At 44.7% G+C, this 27,875-nt stretch overlaps 1 protein-coding gene across 1 annotated transcript in view; it reads left to right on the top strand.

The window, feature by feature from the left end:
• The window catches only part of PSMG1 (proteasome assembly chaperone 1), a 150,360-nt gene extending 122,699 nt beyond the window's left edge, over positions 1-27,661 (top strand). The window contains exons 10-11 of the transcript XR_010154514.1: positions 27,120-27,364; positions 27,497-27,661. The gene's annotated coding sequence lies outside the window, so the exon portion shown is untranslated. The remainder of the gene's footprint in view (positions 1-27,119; positions 27,365-27,496) is intronic.
• The last annotated feature ends 214 nt before the right edge of the window (positions 27,662-27,875 follow it).

Below are 27,875 nucleotides of genomic sequence, written 5' to 3'. Positions count from 1 at the left end.
AGAGTGCGTGCATAAAAGACCACACAGAAGCTATTTTTTTTTTGAGACGGAGTTTTGCTCTTGTTGCCCAGGCTGGAGTGCAATGGCGTGATCTCGGCTCACCGCAACCTCCGCCTCCCAGGTTCAAGCAATTCTCCTGCCTCAGCCTCCCGAGTAGCTGGGATTACAGGCATGCACCAGCACGCCAGTTAATTTTTTTGTATTTTTAGTACAGACAGGGTTTCTCCATGTTGAGGCTGGTCTCGAACTCCTGACCTCAGGTGATCCGCCCACCTTGGCCTCCCAAAGTGCTGGGATTACAGGCATGAGCCACCGCGCCCGGCCCACACAGAAGCTTTTTATGAGCCAGACCAGGAAGGGGCATAAGTTCCTTCTGCACCTATTCCATTGGCCAGAATGGTCACACCCTCACCCATCTGCAAAAGACACTGGGAAATTTGGTCTGGCCATGTGTCTAGGAAGCAGAGCAGCAGGTGACAAGAATACATGTGAACACAAGGTGTTCTCTGTCATCCTGGCCAACCTGCGAATGGGTATAGCAAACTATCCCAGAAATGGCAAATAAGCTTTCCACGGAATCAGAGGATAGTAAGTTAGCATCTACTATGTTTCCTTGGGATTCCATTGCTTTTCAACTCGGTGAGAAGGTGTGTAAAATTAATATTTTGTGATTAAAGTCTTTCCCAGTGTTTAGGCAGACTCCATAGACCAGATTTAATGTGTTTGTATAAAGGCCTTAAGATACACAGTTTTAAAAAGCATTGTGAAGAATTGTGAGCTGTCTGAGATTTTACCTTACTTGCAAACTAACAAGTGGGCCTGCCATAGTTTCATGGATTCTGGCAGAAGACTCCCAGTTCAGAGATTTCATCTGTCTTGTTCACTATTGTCTACATAGTGCCTGGAAAAATACAGCCTGGCACACAGAACCCTCAATCAGTATTTATGAATGAGTGAACAGGTAAATGTTAGCTATTATTATTATGACTATTATTTCTTTTTTTTTTGAGATGGAGTCTCGCTCTATTGCCAGGCTGGAGTGCAGTGGCATGATCTCGGCTCACTGTAACCTCTGCCTCCCGGGTTCAAGCAATTCTCCTGCCTTAGCATCCTGAGTAGCTGGGATTACAGGTGCCTGCCACCACACCCGGCTAATTTTTTGTATTTTTAGTAGAGATGGGGTTTCACTGTGTTGGCCAGGATGGTCTTAAACTCCTGACCTCAAGTGATCCACCCACCTCGGCCTCCCAAAGTGTTGGGATTACAGGCGTGAGCCGCCGTGCCTGGCCAGTGCTAGCTATTATTATGACCTACTCTCATCAAGTCCCTTTCTGTCCCTGTATCCCCTGTCTCACATCTCAGTTGCCCAAATCAGAAATTAAGGGCTACTGTCAACTCTCTCTACCACGTGGAAGCCATCGCATGCATGAAAACACCTACCACCCCAAAATGATTCCTGCATGTGCCAACTCATGTTGATATGATTCTGCTGTTGCTGGCTTTGAAGGAGGAGGAAGGAGCCATGGAATGCAGGCAGCGTTGTCTAGAAAACCAGTCAAGGTAAAGAAACAGATTCCCCCCTGGAACTTCCAGAAGGAACCAGCCCTGCTGACACCTCAATTTTAGCCCAGTGTTTCCCATTGCAGATATCTGGCCTCCAGAACTGCAAGATAATCCATTTGTGTTGTTGTAAGCCACTGTGTTTGTGGGAACTTGTTATGGCAGCAGCAGGAAAGCAATACACCTGGCAAGGAGAGAGGGGGCTCACCAGGAGCCCTCCCTCCTGATGGCAACTAGCCAGTGCTGCTGGCCGTGCTCCTGAAGCATTTTGTTTGTAGAATGAGCACAGAGGGAAGAGGAGCGTCTGGCGGGTGGGCATGGGCAGGGATTGGAGTCTCTGAGGAGGTTTCCAGGTGAGGCTGGAAAAGGAGCCAGGAGGGAGTGTCTGGGCTCCTCCTTCATCTTACTGAGTCTTCAACATGTTCCTAAGGGCATGGGGGCAGGAGGGAAAGGAGCATTTAAAATTAGCACACAGGTGCACCGTGGCTCAATAACACCAAACCCCCTCTATGTTGTGAGAAGAGAATTTTTCTTTCCTTTGCAGGAATTCTGTGACTTTGCAATTTGTCTCACATCAGTGCGGTTAAGATCTAGGAAGCTTACATGAGCTCAATTTTCTATATTCTGGTTGTTGTGAGAGTGGCATTTTCTGTTTCTAAGTCCTTTTTAATATTCTTGTCATCTGCCACTTGTTCCTCTCTCCTAGTTTTCCAGTGGAACTTGGAACTTAATGAGGAGGAAAAAAATTGCAGATAAGACTTCAAAGGCGAATGTTCTAAATTTCTAAAAGGAGAATACTGAAAAGGAAAAATGTTCCAAGCAGCATCTCAAAGGGAAGGAAGAGAAAAAAAGTGACAGCAAATTAAAAATGGGATTAGGCAATAGGCCTGAATGGTCAGGGGTGAGATGGGAAGTAAAGAGAAGAAACTGAAGGGGTCCCAAAGAAAAGCATAGCACCTGCCGGTGATCCTGTCTCCCAAAGAGGGGGACATGGGTGGAAGTACAACAAGGAAAGAAAGTCTGGGTATTGCCCTAAACGTTAGAAAGATCTAAGAAGGGAGGCATGCTTCACAGACACAATTGTTTGATTTTTCTCTTCTGATCTTTTCTCTTCTATTAGATGTCTTTCCTCAAAGCTCCATCATGTCAGAGGGAACAAATGGCTTTCGGAATTCATGCACTTTCTTTCACAAACTTTTTGAATAGTAATGCTGTTAATAGAGATTGCAGAGTCTTGGAGCACAGATTCCATTTTCTTCCACCTGTGACATCTTGGTGCTCTTTTGTTCCATGTGCTTTTGTATACAGTACACTTTTCACAGGACTCCAAATACAAAGATGATCCTGATGATTGAAAGGAACAGTATTGAATGATTTATGCAGGTATCTATTTGTGAAAAATGCAGAATGCCTTGTTTCGCCCAACATTATGGAATTTGTACGTCCTTGTTGGGTGATTTTGTGGATTTTTCAGTAATCATTCTCTCTACAACTGCTTAGATGTTAGAAAATGTCTCTTGATATTGGCAGGTAGCTGTGCCTCTGAGCTGACAAATAGTCTCAATACAAAGATATTGCTAAACACTTGCATGTAGACACATTCTCTGGTGCCTTTCCTTACTGGTTAGAGCTTTGGCTTGCAGTTGTTTCTCAATCACGTTTCAGTTGTGTTAATTATGCTTTGTTAATTTGTTAAAGTTTTGTGTTTGCTGTCATGTGTAATCATAACATTGTAATAAAAGCCAATAATTTGTAGGTGATGGCAGATGGTGAGGACCCACATGAGTGCCAAAAGAAAGAAATGAATTTATAGATCACATCACAATATTTTTATCTTCAAAGTTCCTTCCTGTTTCTCCTGCAAAATCCTTGCATATATGCTGGGGGTGTGTGTGGAGGACATGAGCCTTTGAGGTGATTTTTCTCCAGGAAGTCCTTATGATGCCAGCTCTCCATGACAACTGTTGAAAACACATTGAGATGTTTTCCGAAACAACCAACACAATAATAATAACGAAATTACTGGAAGCAAGGGTAGAGAGCAGTCAAGGCAATTAAGAAGTTTCTGAGTAGCAGATCAGTCATTTCAGTTATGTTAGAAATTGTCATTGTCTTGAATCCCTTTGATGAGAAATCTCTCTGGATCCTTTGTAACTCCTTTGGAGTGAGTGTCTTGGAAAAAACAAGTGTCATTTCTCGTTTCTCTTGGGGAAGAGGAAGATGGAATATTTTTTCCCACTCTTGAGCAGTGTGTGATTTTGCCAGATTCCGTTGTGTGAACCTTGGGAGCAGATGGCATTGATGCGATAAATGGCCACAGTTTCTGCAAATAATTTGGAATCCTGGGGAAATTTTTCTGAATAGACTGGAAGATGAGGACTGTGCCAGGGAAGTAGATACTTGATAATGAATGGAGTTTCCACCATGGTACACAGCTATTTCATGCCAGTTGCCCACCTAGAGAGGGCAGACCAACCTGTGCATGTCTGAGCTGGGAATGCTGACCAACCTCAGCTTTTGGGGTGGCTGAGCTCTCTGAGACCCGCCCACAGCCGGTGTGGCTCTGTCCCACAGTTGGAACTTCAAGTCAGCATTCAGCTACAATTATGCTGGGGTGGCATCCAAATGAAGATCTCCCCTGGGGCTCTTGTTCCGACTTGCAATTACGAGAGTAATTCACTAACCTGGAAAGCAGAGCCCCTTCCAGTGGGGAAAATGACATTGGAATGCGTCTTTGTGTGGATTCTGGCTACTGTCACTGCACACTTGCGGGCTTTTTGGGGAGGACAGTCCCACTCATGGGGCCCCTGGTTACAAAGACATAGCCAACCCTAGGTCTTGCTATCTCCACCCCAGAGACCTGGGTATCTGAAGATGGGAGAGGAAGAAGGAGTTTGTCCCTTTCTTCCTTGACCCTCCATGGGCTGATTTTTCCTTGAGGAGTGAAATCATGGTCTCCCCTTCTCCATAACCTCTAGCACCATGAAATGGTCACATGTTCCAGTTCATCATCAGATTTTTGAGAATCTCAAAGTCTTTGAGAAAGATCCTCTAATTCACTGGTGTCTTCCCTGGAGTTTTCTTGAGGCCCTCAAGTCAATAAGAACTGAGCCAGCAGTTAAGCCATGTTTGCATAGATTCATAGAAACATTGGAAGCTCCCGGATCCAAGACTCTGCCTCCAGGGCCTTTTCCGTGAAGCACTTACTCCTTCTTGGGCAAAGCCAGGGTTAGTGAAATCTTCACGAGCAGTCCTGGAAACCCCACAGCTATTATAACTCCCTCAGTGTGAGGAACTCCAGACCCAAAGAGCATGCTGCCATTCCTGCTGTTCCTGACAGGGCGACATTCCCAGCTTGAACGTGTGCATGCCGGTCCGCCCTCTCTAGATGAGCAACTGTCATGAAGTAGCTGTGTACCATGGTGGAAATCCCATTCATTATCAAGTATCTACTTCCCTGGGAAGTGGCACCACCCTCATCTTCCAGCTATCACCTCACTGATGAGTCCATAGCAGGGATTGGTGAACTTTCTCTATAAAGAGCCAGACAGTGGGTATTTTAGGCTTTGCTGGCCATCTGGGCAAGTACTCACTTCTGCCATTCTAGCCTGAGAACAGCTATGAACTATATATAAGTGAATGGGTGTGACCGTGTGCCAGTAAAACTTTATTTAAAAAAACAGGCAGTGGGCCAGATTTGGCTTGTGGGCTCCAGTTTGCTGACTCCCTGGCTATAGTAGCTCTCATTCCATAAAAAAGGAAGGGGCATGAATTAGTTTTCTTACGATCTTAGCTTATTGACTATAAAGGCATAGTTCTATCATACTGTGGTAAGAACAGAGGAATGCCGAACAGATGGAGGGATGTAGCTAGTGGAGCACAAAGGAGGGGCCCCTCACCTGCCCAAGTAGGGGACTTCTAGGTGGAGAGGATGTGGGGGTTTCTCAGGTGTAGTGGTGATTAAGGTGGGTTTTGAGGATAATATGAGTTCCATATCAAAACCAGAAGAGTGTTCAGGGGAAATTCACACAGCACGTGCAAAGGAGCTGGGACGCAGCAGAGCTGGGGTGTGGGGGACCCCGCATGTACTCTGCAGTGTAACTGCCTCGGTCAAGGGGGCTAACCTCAGCAGCAGAGGAGGCTGGGAAAGCCGGCCAAGACCGAGTCTGAGTGGTCTCACATCTCAGGCAAAGGAATTTGGGTTGAGAAGTTTTAAGCGGGTGGCAGACATGATCAGAACTGGGAGGGTAGTGAGAAGAGGAGACCCGAAGTGGGTGGGATTTGGCGTGTGGGAGCCGATGCTTGGCCCTGGCTTGAGGACCTTTGGGTGAGCTCTGAGTTCTCTGCAAGTTTGGTCCAGGGCCCTGGCTCATAATTCCTTCAAGTCTTCCAAGTTCAGCCTTTCACGTCTGCATTACCTTGGGTCACTTAGCGGGTTCCGCATCCTGTGTGTGTCTCAGCTGCTTCATCTAAACCTTGCACCCATGCACCTTATCCAACAACAGAGAAGCATTTCTGGTGCCGTGGTTGGTTCTGTGTGTCAAGGTGGCCAGGCTGCAATACCCAGTTGTTTAATCAAACCCTGGTCTAGGCATTGCTGTGGAGGCATTGTGTCGACGTGGCTAACAGCTGCAGTCAGTTGACTTTAAGTAAAGGAGGTTATCCTTGATAATTTGGGTGGGCCTCATCCAATCAGTGGAAAGGCCTTAGGAGGCAAACTGAGGTTTCCTTGTGGAAGAAGAAATTCCATCTGCTGACTGCAGTGTCAGCTTCTGCCCGAGAGTATTGAGCCTGCCAGCCTGCCCTGCAGAGTTCAGACTTGCCTGGCCTGGGCCCACAATCATGTAAGCCAGGTCCTTGAAATCAGTCTCTCTCTCCTCTGTCTCTACATACATTTTATACACACACACATGCACATTTAATATATATTTATAAAATATACATTATATATATACACATAATAGTAATATATATTCATATATAAAAAAGTAATCCATAGATATACACATTTAATGTATATTTATAAGTATATATTATATATATTTATAAATATATATTATATATTTATAAACATAATAGTAATATATATTCGTGTATATGTGTGTGTATGTATGTGTTTATATGTGTGTGTATGATGTGTATATATATGATCAGAGTGTGTATATGTACACACACATTTAATATATATTTATAAAGTATACATTATATTTTATATACATAATAGTAATGTATTTGTATGTATGTTTATGTGTGTGTATGTATATATGTGTATGTGTGTGTGATGTGTATATACATGATCAGAATGTGTGTGTATATATACACAATATATATTTATCTAACGTATATTTTATATATAGTTATATACATAATAGTAATATATATTTGTGTGTATGTATGTGTGTTTATGTGTGTATGTACATATGTGTTATGTGTGTATGTGTGTATATATATATGATGTGTATATACATGATCAGAATGTGTGAATACATACACACACACATATATATGAAACTGATCTGTTTTTCTGGTAGAACCTGACTGATACACATAGTAAAGGTAAATTTGATGATACATTTCATTAATAAAGTGCAAATTCAATAGTATGTTTCCCACTATGAAGGTAGGAAAAAAATAATGATTCTTTAATGGAGGGGGTTGATCTATTTTTGCTTCTTCTGCCTTCATCCTAGAGGGTCATTAAGAGACACCAAGGCTTCTGTTGACACAAATTCTTTGGAATGTGTAGCTGTCCCTCCCCATCCCTCGAGTTTTGGATGGGCCTGGGCTGCATGTTCAGCCATGATTCCCAGGGATGAATCAAGGACTCAAGGCATTGTGGGTGATTGCCTGATTCCAGCTCTGCAGGCAGGATTATTCCTTGTTCTCCATACCCTAGCGGGGCTTGGGGAAGATCCAGTGATGTGTTTAGGCATTATTCATCGTTGCTAATGGATAAGTCATCTCACGCAGATGACAGAGCTTGTCTGGGGAAGTAACTTCATGGGCTCAGAAGAAAGTTATGAGCCATGTCAAGTCTGAGCCTTAAAGTAAATTGCCCGGTTGGCTTTCAGGCTCAATGCCAGGAAGGGGACAGCATAGGCAATGGGGGCTGGGTCTTTTCACAGACATTCTGTTGAGCAGCCTCAACACCTGCTTGTAGGAACACAGTCCAACAAGTGTTTCTCTAAGTTCTCACAGGCAGAATTCACTGTGCAATTTGGCTGACGGCCTAGGGGACTGGAAGAGGATTTCTGTGAACCAAGGTGGCAGGGGACAGGAAGAGCTGCCACTGGCTCGGTTCAGAGGCCCTGAACAGAGGGAATGCCTTCTGATGCCTGTCATCATGGCTAAGGATACAACTTAAAAGGGAATGGAGGAGATATAGGAGACCTGGACCAGGGGCCTTGGTTCCAGGAAAGAGAAACATTCATAAATTTTAGTTGCTGTTGCAGGATTTAGGCTCCAAACTTAAAGTGGAGTGAAGATTAGTCCAGATAGTTGAGCCCTAGCCAAGAGCTGGTTCCAATGAAGGCCACGTCAATATCATAAAATTAATAATTGCACCACTGTCATCACATGCCACCAGAGGCTGGGCCCAGTGGTCTCTCCTTTCCAGCCTCCACGTAGTGTTTAAGGCCAAGGGCTGAAGGAGGGTGTGGATTCATGTGGAGAGGAAAGAAGAGAAAGAACATTTTCCTGGAAGAGATCAACTCTAACCCACTGATGCTCACAGAGGCCCTACACTTGTTCCAGTTGCTAAACCTCTGCCTAGGGTTGCCAGATTTAGCAGATGCCTGTAAAAAGTGGTGCTGGCACAACCAGACACCCACATGAAAAAGCATGAAGTTGGACCTCTTCCTTACACCGTATACCAAAATCGATCATAGGCCTAAGTGTAAGAGCTAAAACTATAAAACTCTTAGAAGAAGACATAGGAGTAAATCTTTATAACCTCAGGTCATGAAAAGCCTTCTTAGCTATGACACCAAAAGCACAAACAATAACAATAAGGCCAGGTGTGGTGGCTCATGCCTGTAATCCCAGCACTTTGGATGGCCGAGGCGGGTGGATCACTGGAGGTTAGGAGTTCAAGACCAGCCTGGCCAACATGGCAAAACCCTGTCTCTACTAAAAATACAAAAATTAGCTGGGCACGATGGCATGCCTGTAATCCCAGCTACTTGGGAGGATGAGGCAGGAGAATCTCTTGAACCTGGGAGGCTGAGGTTGCTGGAGTGCACTATTGCACTCCAGCCTGGGCAACAGAGTGAGACTCTCTCTCAAAACAACAACAACAACAACAACAACAGCAACAACAACAACAACAACAAGAAATAGATAAATTGGACTTTATCAAAATGAAAGAGTTTTGTGTTTCAAAGGAGACCATCAAGAAAATGAGAAGACAGCCCACAGAATGGGAGGAAAGATTTGCAAGTCATATATCTGATGAGGTCTAGTATCCAGAACATATAAAGAACCCTTAAAAATCAATAACAGAAAGATAAACAACTCAATTAAGAAACAAGCAAGGGATCTGAGAAGATTTTTTTTTTTTCCAAAAAAGATACACAGGCCAGGTGTGGTGGCTCATGCCAATAATCTGAGCACTTTGGGAGGCCAAGGCAGGTGGATCACCTGAGGTTAGGAGTTGGAGACCAGGCTGGCCAACATGGCAAAACCCCATCTCTACTAAAAATACAAAAAAATTAGCTGGGCATGGTGGTGCGTGCCTGTAATCCCAGTTACTCAGGAGGCTGAGGCAGGAGAATTGCTTGAACCTGGGAAGCGGAGGTTGCAGTGAGCTGAGATCGTGATACTGCACTCCAGCCCGGGTGACAGAGCAAGACTATGTCTCAAATTAAAAAAAAAAGAAAAGAAGAAGGAGATACGTAAATGACCAATAAGCACATGAAAAGATGTTCGTTAGCCATTAGAAAAATGTAAATCAAAATCACAGTGAGATACCACTTCACACCACCAGGATGTCTATCATGAAAAAACCAGAAACTAATAAATGTAGTGAGGATGTGAAGAAATTGGAGCCCTTGGATGTTGCTAGTGAGAATATGTGTGTGTGTGTGCATATATATATATATATACACACATATATATATATATACACACACATATATATATACACATATATATATATATATATACACACATATATATATATATATATACACACACATATATATATATATTTGAGATGGAGTCTCGCTCTGTCACCCAGGCTGGAGTGCAAGCTCTGCCTCCTGGGTTCACACCATTCTCCTGCTTCAGCTTCCCAAGTAGCTGGGACTACAGGCACCCACCACCATGCCCGGCTAATTTTTTTTGTATTTTAGTAGAGACGGGGTTTCACAGTGTTAGCCAGGATGGACTCAATCTCCTGACCTCGTGATCCGCCTGCCTTGGCCTCCCAAGGTGCTGGGATTATAGGCGTGAGCCACCGCGCCTGGCCACATATATATATATTTTTAAAAAGTGCAGCTGCTATGGGAAACAGTTTGGAAATTTCTCAAAATGTTAGTTTCCATATGACCCGGCAATTGTATTCCTATATATATATATGCAAGAGAAATGAAAACATATGTTTACAAAAAACTGAAACACAAATGTTTACAGCAGTTTTATTATAATAGCCAAAAAAGTGGAGGCAACCCAAATGTGCATCAACTGATGATTGGATAAATAAAATCTGTTGTATCCATACAGTGGAATATTATTTGGCAATAAAAAGGAATGAAGTACTGATACATATTACAACATGGATGAACCTTGAAAAAACATATGCTAAATCAAAGAAGCCACTCCTGAAGACCACATATTGTGTGCTTTCATTTACACAAAATGTCCAGAATAGGCCGATCTCTAGAGACAGAAAGTAGATTAGTGGATGTCAGGGCCTGGGGCTGGGGCTGGCATAGGGATTGGGTGTGACTAATGGGTGTGGATTCCTTTGGGGCTGATGAAAATGTTCTAAAATTGATTGTGGCGATGGTTGCACAACCTTGTGAATATATTAAAAAGCATTGAATTGTACGCTTTAAATGGTAGGGTTGAATGTATGTAAATTATAACTCAGTAAAACTGTAAAAATATAGGATGACTTGTTAAATTAAATTTCAGATAACCAGTGCTAATTTTTTATTTTTTGCAATATATTTCAGATATATTTCTTGCAATATTTAGGACGTACTTATACTAAAAAATTAGTCATTGTTTATCTGTAATTCAACTTTAACTGGGTGTCCTGTATTTTATCAGGCAACCTCATGCATGTCGACTGCATGTGAGAATGACTTTAAGAATCATCCCCTCCAGGGCTCCTATCTTTTTATCCCTCTAGGGAATTTACTATCAGAGGCTGTATCACGGCTGTGGCTCCTGAGCTCAGAGGCCCTATTGTGGCTCCTGTTCTCTGAAAGCCCCACCTTGAGGCGTTTCCCTGGTAACCTCCAAACAACTCATCAACCAGCCTGCAGGCCAGGGAGGGTTTTCCCAGAAAAGTGAATGACAGGACTTATAGGCTACAGGGAAACAACTGGATTCTTTTCTGCATGTTGTCCCCATGAGATGAGCTCCTCTTCCATGATGGCTTGATTGAAATCAAGGCAGGTTCCTTCGTTCCCCTGGTGACTTTCTCATCATCAAAAATTCTCTGGGCATTTCATTCTCCATAAAGTCTCTCTCTGCTCAGTAATTAGTATGTCCAGCCTCATCTACTCATGAAAACTCCTCACCTCACTCAAAATAGAAGATTCTTTTCTTCCAGGGCCAGCTGCAGACAGAAAATATGCCTTGGGAATGGGGAGTTGGTTCTTGTCTTTTTACTTAGGATAGCTCTGATAAGGTTTGTCTGTGTCCCCACCCAAATCTCATCTTGAATTGTAGCTCCCATAATTACTGCGTGCTGTGGGAGGGACCTGATGGGAGGTAATTGAATCATGGGGGCAGGTCTTTCCCGTGCTATTGTTGTGATAGTGAATACGTCTCATGAGACGTATGTAAGACATACCTTTGCTTCTCCTTTGCCTTCCGCCATGATTTTGAGACCTTCCAAGCCATGTGGAACTGTGAGTCCATTAAACTTCTTTCTTTTATAAATTACCCAGTCTCAGGTATGTCTTATATTAGCAGCATGAAAACAGACTAATATAAGCTCCTTCCTCCTCTCCCCTCCCCCTACATGTCTCCAGGGAGGGGAGGGGCCAGGAGAGGAAGGAATAAAGGAGCAGGACCGTTCCTTCTTTCTGGTACCAATATGGCACTGTCCTTGGAGGCTGTTTAAACAGATAGATGCTTTCTCATGTTCTGCACAAATTCGTGAGAATTTTTGTATTCCACCTCATACTGTAGTTGTTTGTTCTTGATATGCATATATTGATCACCAATTAAACACTTCACTCTTCTTCCCTCCATCGGAATCCCACCCCTACCCCTAGATCTTCAGGTTGAATTCCTGCTCCAGGTATCAATGGCACAGTCATCGTGGCTCATCCCAGGGGTGGGTGGGAATTGTCCAGTGAGAGGAGCATTGAGCTTGCTCTTGGGACATATGATCCCTAGAGAGTCATTCTTGTGGCCTGGTGGCCCAGGCTACATGGAGGTCTTTTGCTGTTGGGTGCCAGTCTGCATCACATGTATACACACACACACACACACACACACACACACACACACACACACACACACCTTATAGAGTGCAATGCTGTTATCTGATGTTTGCATTGCACTGAGCCTGCTAATAACCTCCAGGAAAAAATGCTGTTGTCTGCTCATGGAGGTCCCAAAAATATTGCCTGGCAATGGCTTCTCTGGGACATTCAGAAGGTGGGTTGGTACTGTGTCATCTGACCTTCCCTCCTTGAAATGCATGCTTGCTCAGGAAGAGAAGACTCAGATGTCCTTTCCAGCTGCCAGGGCCTGAGGCATTCTGCAGAGAATTGTTCTGGAGCATTTCCTGGAATAGCCACCTCCTCAGATGAGTACAGAGGGGCTGCGGAAGAGGCACAAAGTCAGCATTGCTACCACTGAGACTGAAGGGTGAATGTCTGGGAACCAGCATGATCAGAGACACCACACAAATGCAGGGGAGACTCCCGGCGCCGAGGTCAGGGGTAGGTGCTATGAGGAGTGGCGGGGACATGGGCAGGCCCGGGTCCACTGCCGTGTACAGACACGTCATTCACAGAAGCCGAGAGGTGGAAGCAACCAAGTGTCCTTTGACAGATGAATGGAGAAGCAAGATGTGGTCCATCCACATAATAATATTATTCAGCCTTGAAAAAGAAGGAAACGCTGACACATGCTGCAACATGCATGAACCTTGAGGACATTATGATAAGTGAAATAAACCAATCACAGAAAACCATATATATGATTCCACTTATATGAGGTTCCTGGAACAGTCAAATCCATAGAGATAGAAAGTAGAATGGTGGGTGCCAGGGGCTGGGAGGGAAAGGGGAGTGGTTAATGGATACAAGTTTCAGTTTGGGGTGATGAAAAAGTTCTGTGGATGGATGGTGGTGATGGCTGCCCAACAGCCTGAATGTGTTTAATGCTGCTGAACTGTGCACTTAAAATGCTTAAGATATAAATTTTACATTAAGTATAATTTACCACAATAAAAAAGGTAAAATAAAAAGTAGAAAAAAAACTTGAGAATATTAAAAAAAAGACACTGTGAGGCACGACTTCCTCACTTCCTCACCCCACACATGGAAAGTTCTGGAAGCTGGATTGCACTGTGTCCGTCTGTTCCAAGGCCCACAGGTGGGACTACTCTTCTTTGTTGTCTTTCATTTTTCAAAACCTAGCTCAGATTGCCCTTCCCTCTGAAAGCGTCTTTGGGTCTCTTGACTGGGAGCTGCTGCCTTTGGCACGTTCTCATGGCCCCTTGTTTCTCCAGGGTGAAGTCTGCTATGTTTCATTTACTCGTTTGCCCACCTGCCTTCCCCCTGAGACCCAGGGACCCTCTGAGGCAGGCTGGGTCTTGTTCACCTTTGTGTGTGGCTCCATGCTCTGCATAGAACTGAGTGCACCAGTCATGTCGGTGCTGCTTCTTGGGTTCCTCTCCAACCGTATGTAAAAATCAGGCCCTTTGGGAGGCTGAGGTGGGTGAATCACGAGGCCAGGAGTTTGAGACCAGCCTGGCCAACATGGTGAAACCCCAACTCTACTAAAACTACAAAGAATAGCTGGGCGTGGTGGTGGGCACCTGTAATCCCAGCTGCTTGGGAGGCTGAGGCAGGAGAATCGTTTGAACCTGGGAGGCAGAGGTTGCAGTGAGCCAAGATCACGCCATTGCACTCCAGCCTAGGTGACAGGGTGAGACTCCATCTAAAATTAAAAAAAAAAAAAAAAAAAAAAATCAGGCCCTGCCTATCTGTGAATCCCAGGAGCTTTTGCATGAAATCACGTGGCCATGTGAAGTCCCACCCCTTGCATTTCAAATTTTCTCCTGTGGTGAGAACCCCTAGGACTCCGATGAACTGAGAAAAATGATTTCTGCTTTGCAAGAGAACCAGTATATTAGAAGATTATGTCTTTCACAGCTGGGAGCAAGTCTTATTTTCCTCTTGTTCCTATCTTTCATTGATTTGAAGTCTCAATATTCTTTTGGGAATATTTTAAGTCTACAGTGTTCTGAATGTGGAATAGATTTACTGGGCATGGCTGGCACTGTGGGGGTTAGCCTAGCAAAGGAAAATTGCAAGTTGTTCTTTGTCCTTCCAAATGTATCTGTCCTGATCACATCAGTATCCTATCGATCACATTAAAATGAAGAGTTTCTGTCCAAGATAGGGAACCTTCGATAAAGTGAAGAGGCAAGTGTCAGACTGGGAGAAAATATTTGTAATATCTAAACCTGTTAGAGAATTGAAAGAGAGGCTCAAAGGTACAAAGAATTCTTGGAAATCATCAAGCAAACAATTGGCTCTATCTTCCTAACTTGGATTCCTGCATCTGAGTGTTTCCAATGTCTCTCCTTCATAAATAAGAAAAAGTTAAACAAAAAAAGTTCAAATGAAAAACTGTTTAGGTCAGTGAAGACCTGAGTCTCAGTTTAGGATGTTGTGACTGAAAATACCTAAAATATTAATGTCACTTTTGCATGTTGATATATTGGTGCAGAGAGGTAGCATGAAGTGGTAAAAGACCATGTTGTGGGCTGAATGTTTGTGTGTCACAAATGCATTTGTTAAACCCCCAACAACCACTGTGGCTATATTTGGAGCCTCTAAGGAGGTACTTACAGTTAAACAAGGTCTTAAGTGTGAGACCCTAATCTTATAGGATTAGTATCCTTAGGAGAAGAGATGCCATTGGGAATAATATTCACAGTAGCTAAGATACAGAAACAACCCGAGTGTTTATCAATGGATGAAGGGATAAATAAACATTATATATATATATATATATATATTTGATTTTTTTGAGTTCCACGTATAAGTAAGATCGTGCAATATTCTCTCTGTGTCTGGCTTATCAGTCTCATCCATGTTGTGGCAAACTGTAATATCTCGTTCTTTTTTAGGGCTGAATAATATTCCGTTATATATATTTTATATATATAGTTATGCATATATTGTTATATATATAGTTACATATATAGTTGTATATAGTTTATATATATATATATATATATATATATATATATATATATATATATATATATATAGGTTGTGTGTTCCAGCCAGGTCAACACAGATGGAGACAGAGACAATGCATACAGGAGCACATGTCCAGGCACTGGGACTCTGAGGCTGTAACCTTGGGAACCATCGGAGATGATGGAAAGGGCCTGGTATTGCCACAGTCCACATGGAGCTGGGGGTTTAGGCCCACTTCATCTAGGCCTGAGGGGAAGGGGGAACTCCACCTGACATCTGGCTACAGCTTTGATAGAGTCTCTGAACAGTGGGTCTGACTTTGCCTCAGTTGGATTTAAAGAAGTCAAGTTGCCACCATTTTCCCCAGCAAAGCCTGGGCTCAAAGTCACACAAGAATCGCTTTTTTGTGTGACACATTGATAAAAGAAAGCAGGAATTCTAATGGGAAAATGGGTGAACGATATAAACGGTAATTTACAAGAGAGGTAACCTTCCCCAAATACCCAAGCATATGAGGAGACTCTTATTAGGAATGAGAGAGGGGCAAAGACAAGAAGAAGATATCACTTCAAATCCATTAGGCCACACAAGAAAGCCATCTATACTCAGCACTGGTGGGTGAGTGGATAGAGCAGCCCTCCGGCCTTGCTTTGGAGGTGCAGATGGGGCAGAAGGCTGAGAGCACATGGGGACACTTAATCCAAGTTGGCACAGATGCTCCGTTCTGCAGCTGTGGTGCTGCTGGGCAGGGATTCAATGCTTGGGACATGGGTGAGGATGTGTGTGTGTGGTGTGAAGGGTGGTCCTGGGAAGCTGCACACACTTGGGTGCCCACTGCTGGGGGTAGTGTTGGGTGATGTGGGGAAGCTCTTTGTAGAGCAGTGAATGGGAAGAGGGGCGGGCCAGATGTGCTGGGCAATCCCTGCTGGTGGTGAACATTCCATTCACATGCACCCGTCCCTCCTCTTCCCCATCTATCCCCACACCTCTTTCCATTTGTCTGTTTTCCTCACTGGTAAGCAGGGCACCCAGAATAACTTGCCATTTACTTTCAGAGAGTTTTTCTAGATTTGACTTAGTTGTGTTATTCAATAATAATCAATGGAAAGGTCTTCCTGCTTTCCTTATGCTGTCCCTCCTTTCCTCTGTCATGCATGGGACACCCACCCCGGGCAGGCACTGTGCTGTGTACTAGGAAAATGAAGAAGGGAAGAGTGACCTGAGAAAGCAGGCTCACTGACCCCCTAGCACTTCATGGTAATGAGCTGATCATCGGCATACCTTCATTTCTTGTAGAGGCAGTGGTTCTCAACTTTTTGTTTTTGGGACCCCTTTACATTTTCAAAAATTATTGAAGACAGCAAAGAGCTTTTTTTTGTGTGTGTGTATTATGGTAAGCTGAGCATTTTTTTTTTTTTTTTTACCATATTAGAAAGTGGAATTAAGATATTTAAAAACATTTATTAATTCATTTAACATAATAAACTTATTACATGTTGATATAAATAACATTTTTATTTAAAAAACCCTAAATTTTTAAGGGCAAAATGGTCTAATAAGAAGAGCAGTGTTATTTTACATTTTTTCAAGTCTCTTTAACAGCTGGAAGATGGCTGGATTCTCCTATTCGCCTCTGTACTCAATCTGTTGCACTACCACACATCACAGAGCTTCTGGAAAACTCCACTGCACACTGACAGAGTAAGGGTGGAAAGGACAGATGACATCTTAGTATGATTATAAAAATCATTTGACCTTATGGGGGCCCTGAAAGGGTCTGGGGACTCCCAGGGGTCCCTGGCCTGACCATATCTTTGAGAACCACGGGCGTTGGCCTTTCTGAAGGTTTGATGTAGTGCCTCAGTTCTAGAAGCCACTCAGTGCTTGATTCTAGAAGCAACATCTAGTGCTATGGTGAGGCCTGGGGCTGAAGTCTGGCTGTGATCTTCAAGCATTAACCTAGAAATTGGTGACTGAAGGAAACTGAGGTGGGCTACAGGCATTGGACTTTCCTTTTAGTGTTTCTTTGTGTGTTTTGAGGGACTTTTTAGTGCTCTTTTTACTGACGATAGGAAGTAGGATATGGGTGGTGTATTATCTGAAGCTATCATTTCCTGAGCACTTCCTCCCGGATAGGCATGTTGCTTGTGCTCTTTCTGGCTAAAATTAGTTTGTTCTTTGGAATTTGCTGTCTCTTAACGTAACAAAGGGTTTGGAGTAAAAATAATAAAGTATTAGTGGAAATTTAAAGGTGCTAGCGGGCCCTTTTATTGTTCTGGTAACATTGATCTTACTTTAATCTGTGGTGCCCCTCCATGCTTGTATATTGGGAACAAGGGGTTTCATGTCCTTAGACTGGGGGCAAATTCTCAGACACATTTCTGGCAGAACTCAGTTGGAGAGGGAAACATCTTTAGCTCCATCTAAAGTGTAAAATGGAGTATAGATGTGTACTGCCTGATGAAAATCTGTTTTTCACAACTGAGACACAGCCTTCGAGGGTCCCCCCGCATGTGATTTGTTTATCATTTCCGTGCCCTCCTCTGGCACCATCCTAGTCGCTAGTGAACAGATACCATCTGACACATAGATTTGTGTCGTTTTATAATTGCAGTGTTGGCAACCATGTAATTGTCCCCTAAGAGAAGACTAGTTAAGTATGTTGTCTATATAAATGGAATACAATAGGGCTGAAACAAACAAAAATGTGTTTTCTTGTACCATTGGGGAAAAATTTCCAAGAAGTAGTGTTAAATCAAAAATGAAGGCACAGAGCAAGTTTTGTAGAGTGCCAGTCTTTGTGGTGGGGGCGGGAGTATACCTTTGCTTGTATTCGTGTAGTAACCTTTGAAGACTATAAAACCGTCTGTTAAGAATGGAAACTCATAGGCCATGGTGGGAATAACGTGACTGTGAGAGAGGAAAGGGAAGGAACTGCTCATATATACACCTTCTTAAACTTTTTGATACCATGTAGATGCATTACCCATTCAAACATTAAATCTGCTTAAAAATAATAGAAAAGCAAAATAAAATCCAGATGGCAAGCAGCTCAAATCCTTTTAACTAAAACCCCTTCATTTTTCTAGACAGGGAATAGCCCCACTGTGAACCGGGGGCAGTCCTGCCCCTGGGGTTAATGACTTTTCAGTTTTAACAAATGTCACCCTTAATGACCATGTAACCATGATAAATGCAGAAAGGCACCAACCCAAGTCCTCACTAGTTGGCTCAGCAAAGCAAACCTCTATTGATCCATGGTTTGTCTCTTTAGCTTGGTTTTTAGCAGGGAGGCATAGAGACCAAGTGTTCAGAAACTTGTTGGACAGAGGGTGGAATTTTAGAATTTTAATAGTTGTCTTTGGACAGGTTTCATGTGCTGTGAACATGCCCCGAGAGAGTGCCTGAGTGTGCAAATCCATTAGGTTGGAGCCCGAGTCACCCCTAAAGGAGTTCCTACAAGAAGGAGGTGCTGTTTAGCTTCTGAGGGGTAGCATGGTTGGCTTACATCTCTGGGGAAGCTCTCAAGCAACAAAGGGTGAGGAATGGACAGTAGCGGCTTTTTAAATGCAGGTGAGGAATGTATATGGGCTTTGTAGATATCTCAAGCATGAGAGTCTTGAAAGAAAAGGGTTGAGTATTGACAGAAAAGCATCACTTTCAAAATGTTTCAGAAGCACATGTTTCTCATTCTATTACATAGACATGTGTCAAAGTTTCAGTTTAGTTGACGAGACAAAAGTTGGAAACGTTACTTCATGCATTTTCCTTTCCTCAAATATGGCAGCCCTCTTTATCCATGGAGATCTGTTCCAAGACTCCCGGGGGCAGCCTGAGACCTCGGAGAGTACTGGACCCTACACATTGTATGTTTTTTTCCTATATGCACATACCTATGATAAAGTTTCATTTGTAAATTAGGCACAGTAAGAGATCGATAACAATAATAAATAATGAAATAGAAAAATTATAACAATATACTGTACTGAAGATTATGTAAATATGATTTCTATGTACTGTACTAAAGGTTATGTAAATATGATCTCTCTCTCCCTCTGTCTCTCTCAAAATATCTTAATATTTTTGGACAACAGTTGATGGCGGGTAACTGAAACCTCAGAAAGTGAAACTGAGGCTAAGACAGGATGATTGTGTTAACAATGGTGTTAATAATTTTAAGACATGGGTGGAGGTAGGCAAAGTTTATCTAGGACATTTCTGTATTATTTTTGCAACTCTTCAGTAAATTTGAAATTATTTCAAAATGCCAACTTGAAAAAAATTACCTAAAAGAACAATAATAACGACACAGGAGGCTTTTATTTACAAAGCTGGGTTCTTAAGAGAGAAAAGCTTCCTTTTAGCGTTGGGAGCCAGCCTTCTAGGCTGGGCATGGCAGGCACTTCTCTAGAAGAACGTGAAGCCCAGGGGCTTTGGCTACCACAGCCCAGCCAAGACAGAAGTTCTGCAGAGCAGGACGTGTCATTTGCACCTTTCAGAGGAGTCGGGATGTTGTCAGAGACAGGCCCCAGGGCCAGGCCTCCTGTTCAGACATCACAGATTCTCCATAAAGCAGAGAGGATGCAGGAAATGACGTAGGAATCATTTCCCAATGAGTCAACCTGTAGGCTGAAAGTGGGGCAGCTAGAGAGGAGACCAGGGTATAGATGAGTGTCCTCAAGAGGCCCCTCCAGGCCCCTGGCTGAGGTTGAGACCCTGGAACGTGGACAGGACTGAGGGACCCAGGTAGGAGGGCCTGACCCTTGCCCACCTGGAACCAGGAGGGGGCGCCATCTTGAGAACCCCTGCACCAGAAGGAGAGGCCCTGGGTTGGCCTGGGAATAGCGGCCTGGGGCAGGCAGAGGGCTCCCAGGCGGCCTGACTTGCGGGATAAATGGATGTTAGCCTTTCCGGTCACCATTCGATGTTGGCATTGGCTCTCCTTGCTTTGCTGGGGATCTTTTCTTCCCAGTGTATGTACTCCATACTCCCTAAAGCATTTCATGTTCCTTAGTGAACTGGAGCCAAGGGAGGTCCCAGTGAGCTCGTTCAACCTCTGATCTGTAGGTGACAACTCACTCCCCAAATGCCCTCCTAGTGTTCTTTGTGCGGATCTTAGAGGGAAGCTGTCCCCTGCTTCTGGCCCCCTGCCCCATAGGAGTGAGCAGGCTGGGAGGACACCATCCAGTGACAAAGGGCTGAGATCCATGTCTTGGGGCTTTCTTTGCTCTTTTTGGCTCCCAGAGGCTAGGTTAGCTCTGAAGTAGGGGCACCTCTTATGGTGACTTGGGGTTACTCATGGATGGCTTTATCCTTCTTTGAGGTGTGTGGTTGTGAAAGGACCCTGAGTGGCTGGTAAGATCAGTTTCTCTTCTTTGCCTGTGGTGGGTGGGGCACAGTGCACCACACTAGATCCCACGCAATGGGGAGCCTGGGAGGGGGCGTGACGAGGGACGCTTTCCACCAGCAGCTCTCTGCAGTGTTTCTTTTCTTTTCTTTTTTTGAGATGGAGTCTTGCTCTGTCACCCAGGCTGGAGTGCAGTGGCATGATCTCAGCTCACTGCAACCTCTGCTTCCCTGGTTTAGTGACAAGTACTCTTCCATCTTGCTGTAGAAGAGCTGATTGATTCTACCAGCCACACAGGGAATGTGCAGGGACGTATAGTAGGTACAATCACTATTGCGATGCTTGTCACTAAACTCAATAGAACAAAAACTAGAAAGCATTAGTTTTCAAAGCTGGCTGTCAGTTTGATGAAGTTAAATGAAGGTGGCTGAGGAGGAAGATGGAGAGTTCATGTAGATTCTGAAAGGGTTTTCTGGTCCTTTCCAATTCCTTAGGAGTTTGTTTATTATTCCATTATTGATTGAACAGATATTGATTCAGCCCTGTGAACTGCCAGGCTCATCAAGACAAAGAAGTTTCTCTCATAGCCCTTTGGTCCCAGTGTGGGGAGACAGCTGATAAAAATAAGCACAGTTGGGCAGAAATGACAGCACGTGCCAGCAGTGGTAACTGCACGAGGACAAAGAAGTGGCAGAGACTGGCAGGAAGACGTGGGGCTATGGGGATCGAGGGGTGGGACAGGCTTCGATGTTCAATAGGACAGTGGACTTGGGTCCTAGGGCTGCCCTGATAAAGCACCATAAACTGTGTGACTTAAAACAACAGAAATTTATCCTGTCACACTTCTGGAGGCCGGAAATCCAAAATCGAGTTGCTGGCAGGGCTGCATTCCCTCTGCAGGCTCTAGGGAAGATCCTTCCCTACCTCCTCCACCTTCTAGTGGTTCCAGGCTTCCCTGGCTTGTGGCCCCATTACCCCAGTCTCTGTCCCCATCTTCACATGGCCTTGTCTCTGTATCTCTGTGTGTATTATCCTCTTTTTATAAGAACACCGATCATTGGATTTAGGCTCACCCTAAAACTAGGATATCTCATTGCAAAATCTTTAACTTAATTACATCTGCAAAGACCCTATTTCCAAATAAAGTCACAATGACAGGCTCCCCATGGACATGAATGTTGGGGAGGATGTGATTCAACCCACTGCAGGTGATCAGGGTAGGCCCCGGAGGGAAAAGAAGGTGGGATATGAGCTTAGAGGAGGTGCTGGGAAGCCAGACAGCTCCCTGTAATAGGTGGGTTCCAGGGCAAAGGAGCAGCTGGGACAAAGCTCCTGAGCTGGGGCAATGAGGCCACTACGGTGGGGACAGGAGGCATGGATGGAAGAGGGAAGATGTGGGCAAGGCATCACACAGGGTCGTGGAGACCATGATGAGGCCCCTGCAGTTAGCGCTGAGTGATATGGGGGCCACACAGGAGGCTGAGTAGAAGACAGATGCCAGTTGACCTTAGGAGACTGCCAGGAAGTTGGTTCAGGAATCCAGGAGCAAGCAGAGCGGGAGGATAATAAGTGGTTGGCTCCTGGGTTTACTTTGAAGGAAGGGCCAGCAGGACTTCCTGACCAATTGGAAGAGGGGAAGGAGGGAGTGAGAGCAAGAGGAGAATGGACAGGGACTCCAGGGCTCTTGGCTGGAGCAGCCAAAAGGATGGTGTCACCGGGGATGGGGAGGTCTTTGCAGGCAGCAAGTTGTGTATGAAGAGCAGGAGTTTAGTCTTGGGCGAAGGGAGTGTGAGATGCTGAGGCTGAGGTGTGGAGTTGGCTGTTGGACATGTAAGTTGGGAATTTGGGAGAGAGGTCTGGGCTGGAGGCACAAATTGGTGGGAGGATGACTTTTTTCATCATTGGCTTTTCCTAGATGTTGGGGTTTTTGGCTTACAGATGGGAAAGAGAGTGGGGAAAGGAGACAGAAAAAGGAAAAAGATAGTGAAGAAGGTAAGGAGTTAGACAATTTCATACTGGGGCCCCCACTGGGTGTTATTGGTGGAGGCAAAGTGGAGATGAGAAAGAAGGAGCCCTGGAATCAGACTGACCTGAGCCTTTGTTTTCACTGCTGCGAAATGGGGATAATAATCATCATGATGATGATGACGATGACCCAACCATCAAAACAAGACAATAACAGCTGCCAACCTTTGTGACACTCAGGATGCGCCCCACTCTGAGCACTTCATGGATGTATCCTCATTTAACCCTGACAATAGCTGTGGGGCAGGTTGGCAATTCTGTCTGGGAGCTGTGTAGTCTGAAGCACAGAGAGGTTGAATCTCCTACCTGAGGTCACACAGCTGGTGGGAGATGGTGCTGATTTACTCAGGCCTGAGCTCTTTGCCCTGGGCTCCACCTATGATACTTCTCTACTGTGTGCTTGGCACATCTTTAAATACTCAAAAGGTACCTGTAGGTAAAATTGGGGCTTACAACTTGGGAGTACTGAGAATTACAAATAAAGGAGTCTTTCACATTCTGTCATGAGACCTGGGTCAGCCAGGTCACAGGGGCCGCCCCCCGGCTTTCCCCATCTCCCCCGGAGTTCCAGGTTGTATGTGAAGCTGGGAGCGATGAGGGTGAATTTCAGGTCGGGAGATTATAAAGAGGCCTCTCTTCTGCTGTCCTAAATGCTCCAGCGGACCAGCCTGGGGGCACTTCTCTTCATATCCTGTTACCTTGAAGAATAATCCCCTTTATTCTTGTTTTCGTGACTTGCCCATCTCTCTCTGGGTTTCAATCTTTTTTTTTTTTTTTTTTTTTTTTGTGGAGAATGGTATCATCTAATATTTATTAAGTAATTAAGTGTTCAATAAAGCTAGGGCATTTCCTCCAAGCAGGCTGGCTGGAAGGCAGGTTTGGGGGCTCACTTTCCCTTAGGTCTGTGTCCCTGGGGGTCCCACGGCTGTGCACTGCCTGATCGGGAGGCGGCAGCCCTGGCTGTCACACCTGGCTATGGGCAGAAGGCCCGGAAGCGGGGACAGGAGAGGGTGCAGTCGTGAGGTGTGGCAGGCACCGTCAACGCTGGACAGACAGCAGACTCGACCTTTGTGTGTGTGTGAAGATTTCCCAACCAGGAAACAGCTTTGAAGAGCCACGTCGCACACATGATCACACACCGCCCTGTGAGTGACCCATTTTGGAAATGAAGCTGATCAAACACTGGGAGCAGACAACTGTGACCCCAAGTCAACCCCGAGAATGTCGCATGGGGCTAGAGAGGGACGCGCCTCCCATGCTGGGACGTACCAGACATTGACCAGCTATTTCCAACCTACAGGCCTGCAAAGGTGTTAAAACTGATGTAAAAATATTCACATGTCTCTATTCCTAACATGCAGACAAGGCATGAAGGGGCCCCGTTCCCAGGCGTCTCCCCGAGGCCCTCTACACGAACAGCGCTGCTCCCTCCGCTCCACTTCTCTTTCAAAAACAAAGCGAGCTGCCAAACCAAACAGCAGCCACAAACCCCACACTTTCTTCTTCTGAGTAGAAAATCATAAAGTCACTGTGGAGCAAATGAAAGTTTAGAAAAGCATCAAGGAGAAAAGAACCGCCTTCAGCTGTTCTGCCACTGGTAACCTTTTGGCTGACTGCCTGCTCGATATTTTTTCTAATATGTGCTCATGATTACATTAGATGTTGAAAAAAGTGATTGCAACTAAAATTATTTTCATGGAAACAGTTTCAATGGACCCCGTTCATCATATGAGATCATATCATAATTGATTGAGCCCATTTGCTACTGTTGGATATTTAGATTGTGTCCATTTTTTTGCACAATTATGCTGCAGCGAACGTTGTAAATGAATAAATCTCGGTGCAGATCTCAGATCTGTTGGTGTGGACAGTGATTCTCCAACATCTTGCCAAAGTGTGTCCCCCAAAGGGAAGCTTTGAGGTTTTCACCTTTTTCTTAGACTTTCAGGAGAATGTTGCTTTCTTCTTGAAAGTGATCTGATTTGTTTTAATGTTAAAATAATGTCTTCAATTACTAATCCGTGAAATGAGTCATTAATTTAGCCCTACCTGCAAAGGCTTTCAGTACAATGGATGTCCAGGGAGATGAGCCCTGGGGACCCTGAGGCCTCAGATCTCATCTGCTACTTCTCATGTTATGCCTCAGGGGTGCCTGGGTGAGAAACAGGTCTTCGCAGAGGGTTGCAGAAATGGAATTGCTGGGTTAACAGTGGGAACTTTTTAAAAGACTCTTGGTACATATGGCTCTTCTATGTAACAAAATTACTTCCACAAGTATAAAAGTTATTACGTATAAGTAAAAGTGTCATCTTCTATACTCTTGCATTATAAAAACAGTTACAAAAAAGATAAATACTGATCTATTTTTAGAGTTAAGACATTTCTAGATATAGAAGCAAAAAGAACAGCATAAAAAAAGAATTTGACTACATATCTAAAGATGATGTTAAAATGAAAAGGTAAATAATAAACCAGAAATTTCAATTTGCTATATATGCTATATATTTGTATCACATGTATATAAATGTGTGTGTAAGCATCAGTGTCTTAATAAGGAACACTTTCAACAAATTAACAAACTGCAAACATCCAGTGGAAAAATGGGCAATGAACACAATTACAGATAACTATAAGAATGAATAGAAATGATTAATATATACGTGTGAAAAACAGTCAACCTCACTAGCAATCAAAGAAGCGTTAATTAATACAAAATGCCACTGTCACCTAATATAATTGGTCAGCTTTAAAGACGATCATGAGGGTCAGCAAGGGCACAGGGAAGCATCACGCTCCCTTGCTGCCTAAGCGAATGAATTCCTTCTTGTGTCCTGCCCCAGCCCAGGGACTACCTAGCCACACACCTTGGCTTCCATTCTGCCCTGAGCCCCCCTCATGCCAAGGTAGAAAAGCTTTTCCTTTATTTAAACCCCATAACACTGTGTCTAGGAGTCTCTTGTAGTAGGTGGTACAAACGATCTTACTTGATAATATCAATACTCAAAATAAATATGGTTTTCTAATAATTTATTTATTATTTTATTTTATTTTATTTTTGAGACGGAGTCTCACTCTGTCGCCCAGGCTGGAGTGCAATGGCGCTGTCTTGGCTCACTGCAACCTCTGCCTCCCGAGTTCAAGTGATTCTCCTGCCTCAGCCTCCCAAGTAGCTGGAACTACAGGCACCCACCCCCATGCCGGGCTAATTTTTGTATTTTTAGTAGAGACGGTGTTTCACCATGTTGGCCAGGCTGGTCTTGAACTCCTGACCTCAGGTGATCCACCCTCCTCAGCCTCCCAAAGTGTTGGGATTACAGGTGTGAGCCACCGCACCTGGCCTGGTTTTCTAATAATTTAGACATAAACGGTGCTATGTCACTGGATCTATTCAGCACTGTGTACCAGGCACTGTCCTGGTTACTGAGATACTGCAGTGGACAAAACCAGACCTGGTCCCTGCTCTCGCGGAGCTGACCTGCTGTGCGGGAGACAGACTCTAAACAACCACATACATTAGTGAACAAGTGTATGAGTTCAGGAGGGGTGTTGCCAAGAGAAAAGGAAGGAGGCCAGACAGCAGAGCAGTGGGCCAGGGGAGGGAGGCATTTTAGCCCAGCGTGTGAGAGAAGGTGGCTTCTGAGATGAGGCCTGATGGAGTGAGGAAGCAGTGGGAAGACCCAGGGAAGATGTTTCTAGCAAACGGAATGGCTTACGCCAAGACCCCAAGTCAGCAGTGTATTTGGGCAGTTCAAGGTTCAGCAAGGAAGCCAGCGTGGCTAAAGAGCATGGGGACAGAACAGTGGAGGTAGGAGCTGCCGGGGAAGTGGCCAGGCATGAGAGCACACTGGGAGAATCGCGTAGGTCATGGTGAGGCTTTAGGGTGAGATGGGGGAGCCTCTGGTCTGGTCGGTTTTATGCTAACTGTTGTCATGTTCTGGCTTACTTTAAAAAAAATTGGCGCTCATGCTTGCAATCCAACTTTGGATTGGATTGCAATCCCACTTTGGGAGGCTGAGGTGGGAGGATTGTTTGAGGACAGGAGTTTGAGAGCAGCCTGGGCAACATAGAGAGACCCCGTCTCTACAAAGAATAAAATAATGAGCCAGGCATGATGGCGTACGCCTGTAGTCCCAGCTACTCAGGGGGCTGAGGTGGGAGAATCACTTGAGCACCGGAGGTTGATGCTGCCGTGAGCTGTGATCACGCCACTGCACTCCAGCCTGGACAGCAAAGTAAGACTCTGTCTCAAAAAAGTAATAAAAGTTGGTATAAAAGGCACATAAGATAAAATTCACCATTTTAGTGATTTTAAAGTGTTTAATTCAGTAGATTCACAATGTTGTGCAGCCATCACCACTTTCTAATTCCAGAACTCCATCACCCCCAAAACAGGCTCACTTTCATCACCCCAAAAAGAGACTCTTAGTCTATGCACAGTCACGCCACGTCCTCCCTCCCCCCAGCCCCTGACAACCACTTTCTGTGTCTGTGGATTCGCCTATTCTGGGTATTTCATATCTATGGAATCCTACAAGCCTTTTGTGATGGTTTCTTTCCCTCAGCAGAATGTTTTCAGTTCATCCACGTCGGAGTGTGGGCCAGCAGTTCATCCCTTGCCATGGCTGAGGAATAGTCCATCACGTGGATAGACAACAATTTATTTCTCCATGCATCAGGTGACGGACATTTGGGTGGTTCCCACCTGACTCACTTCATGAAAGAATATCTCTGGGCCCCACGTGGAGGCTCAAAAGAGCAGAGCTGGGAGACCAGGGAGGATGTAGCTGCAGGAATCCCAGGAATGCAGGTGAGGGCCGGAGGCGGTTGCCCTGCAGGTGAGTGATGGGAGAGGCCAGAGGGGCAGCCAGCGAGGTGTGGGTCTGGAGCCAGCAGATCATGTTTTCTGTCTGTCCTTCCTCCACGATGATGTACTCTTTAGGAGCCGAGTGACGATGACCTGTGGATGAGCAGCCTGGGATGCCCCTGTCCCCAGCCTCTTCAACCTGACACAAGTTTGCATTCTATGCTCTCTTTCTTTGGAACAAGGATTGACTCCTAAGTGGCATCTGGAGAAGGCCAAGCTTCCTGCAGGGACCTGAAGAGGGTATTAATAGCAACTTTCCTCTGTGGGGTGTGGGACCAGTAGGTCAGGACAATGGACCCCAGCCAGGAACCGATCCAGAAGTGACCACTGGCTGCCACTGAGTGGAGCCCACCAGGCCCGCTCTCCTCTCAGCCACAGTGGGGATTGCTTTCTGCATCCTGCTGAGAAAAAAACTGCATAGAACAATTTCTGAAATTAAGGGCCATCTACTGGG

This window comes from Pan troglodytes, chromosome 22 (genome assembly GCF_028858775.2).
Source record: "Pan troglodytes isolate AG18354 chromosome 22, NHGRI_mPanTro3-v2.0_pri, whole genome shotgun sequence".
NCBI classification, from domain to species: Eukaryota; Metazoa; Chordata; class Mammalia; order Primates; family Hominidae; genus Pan; species Pan troglodytes.
This window is presented reverse-complemented; position numbering and strand designations above follow the sequence as displayed.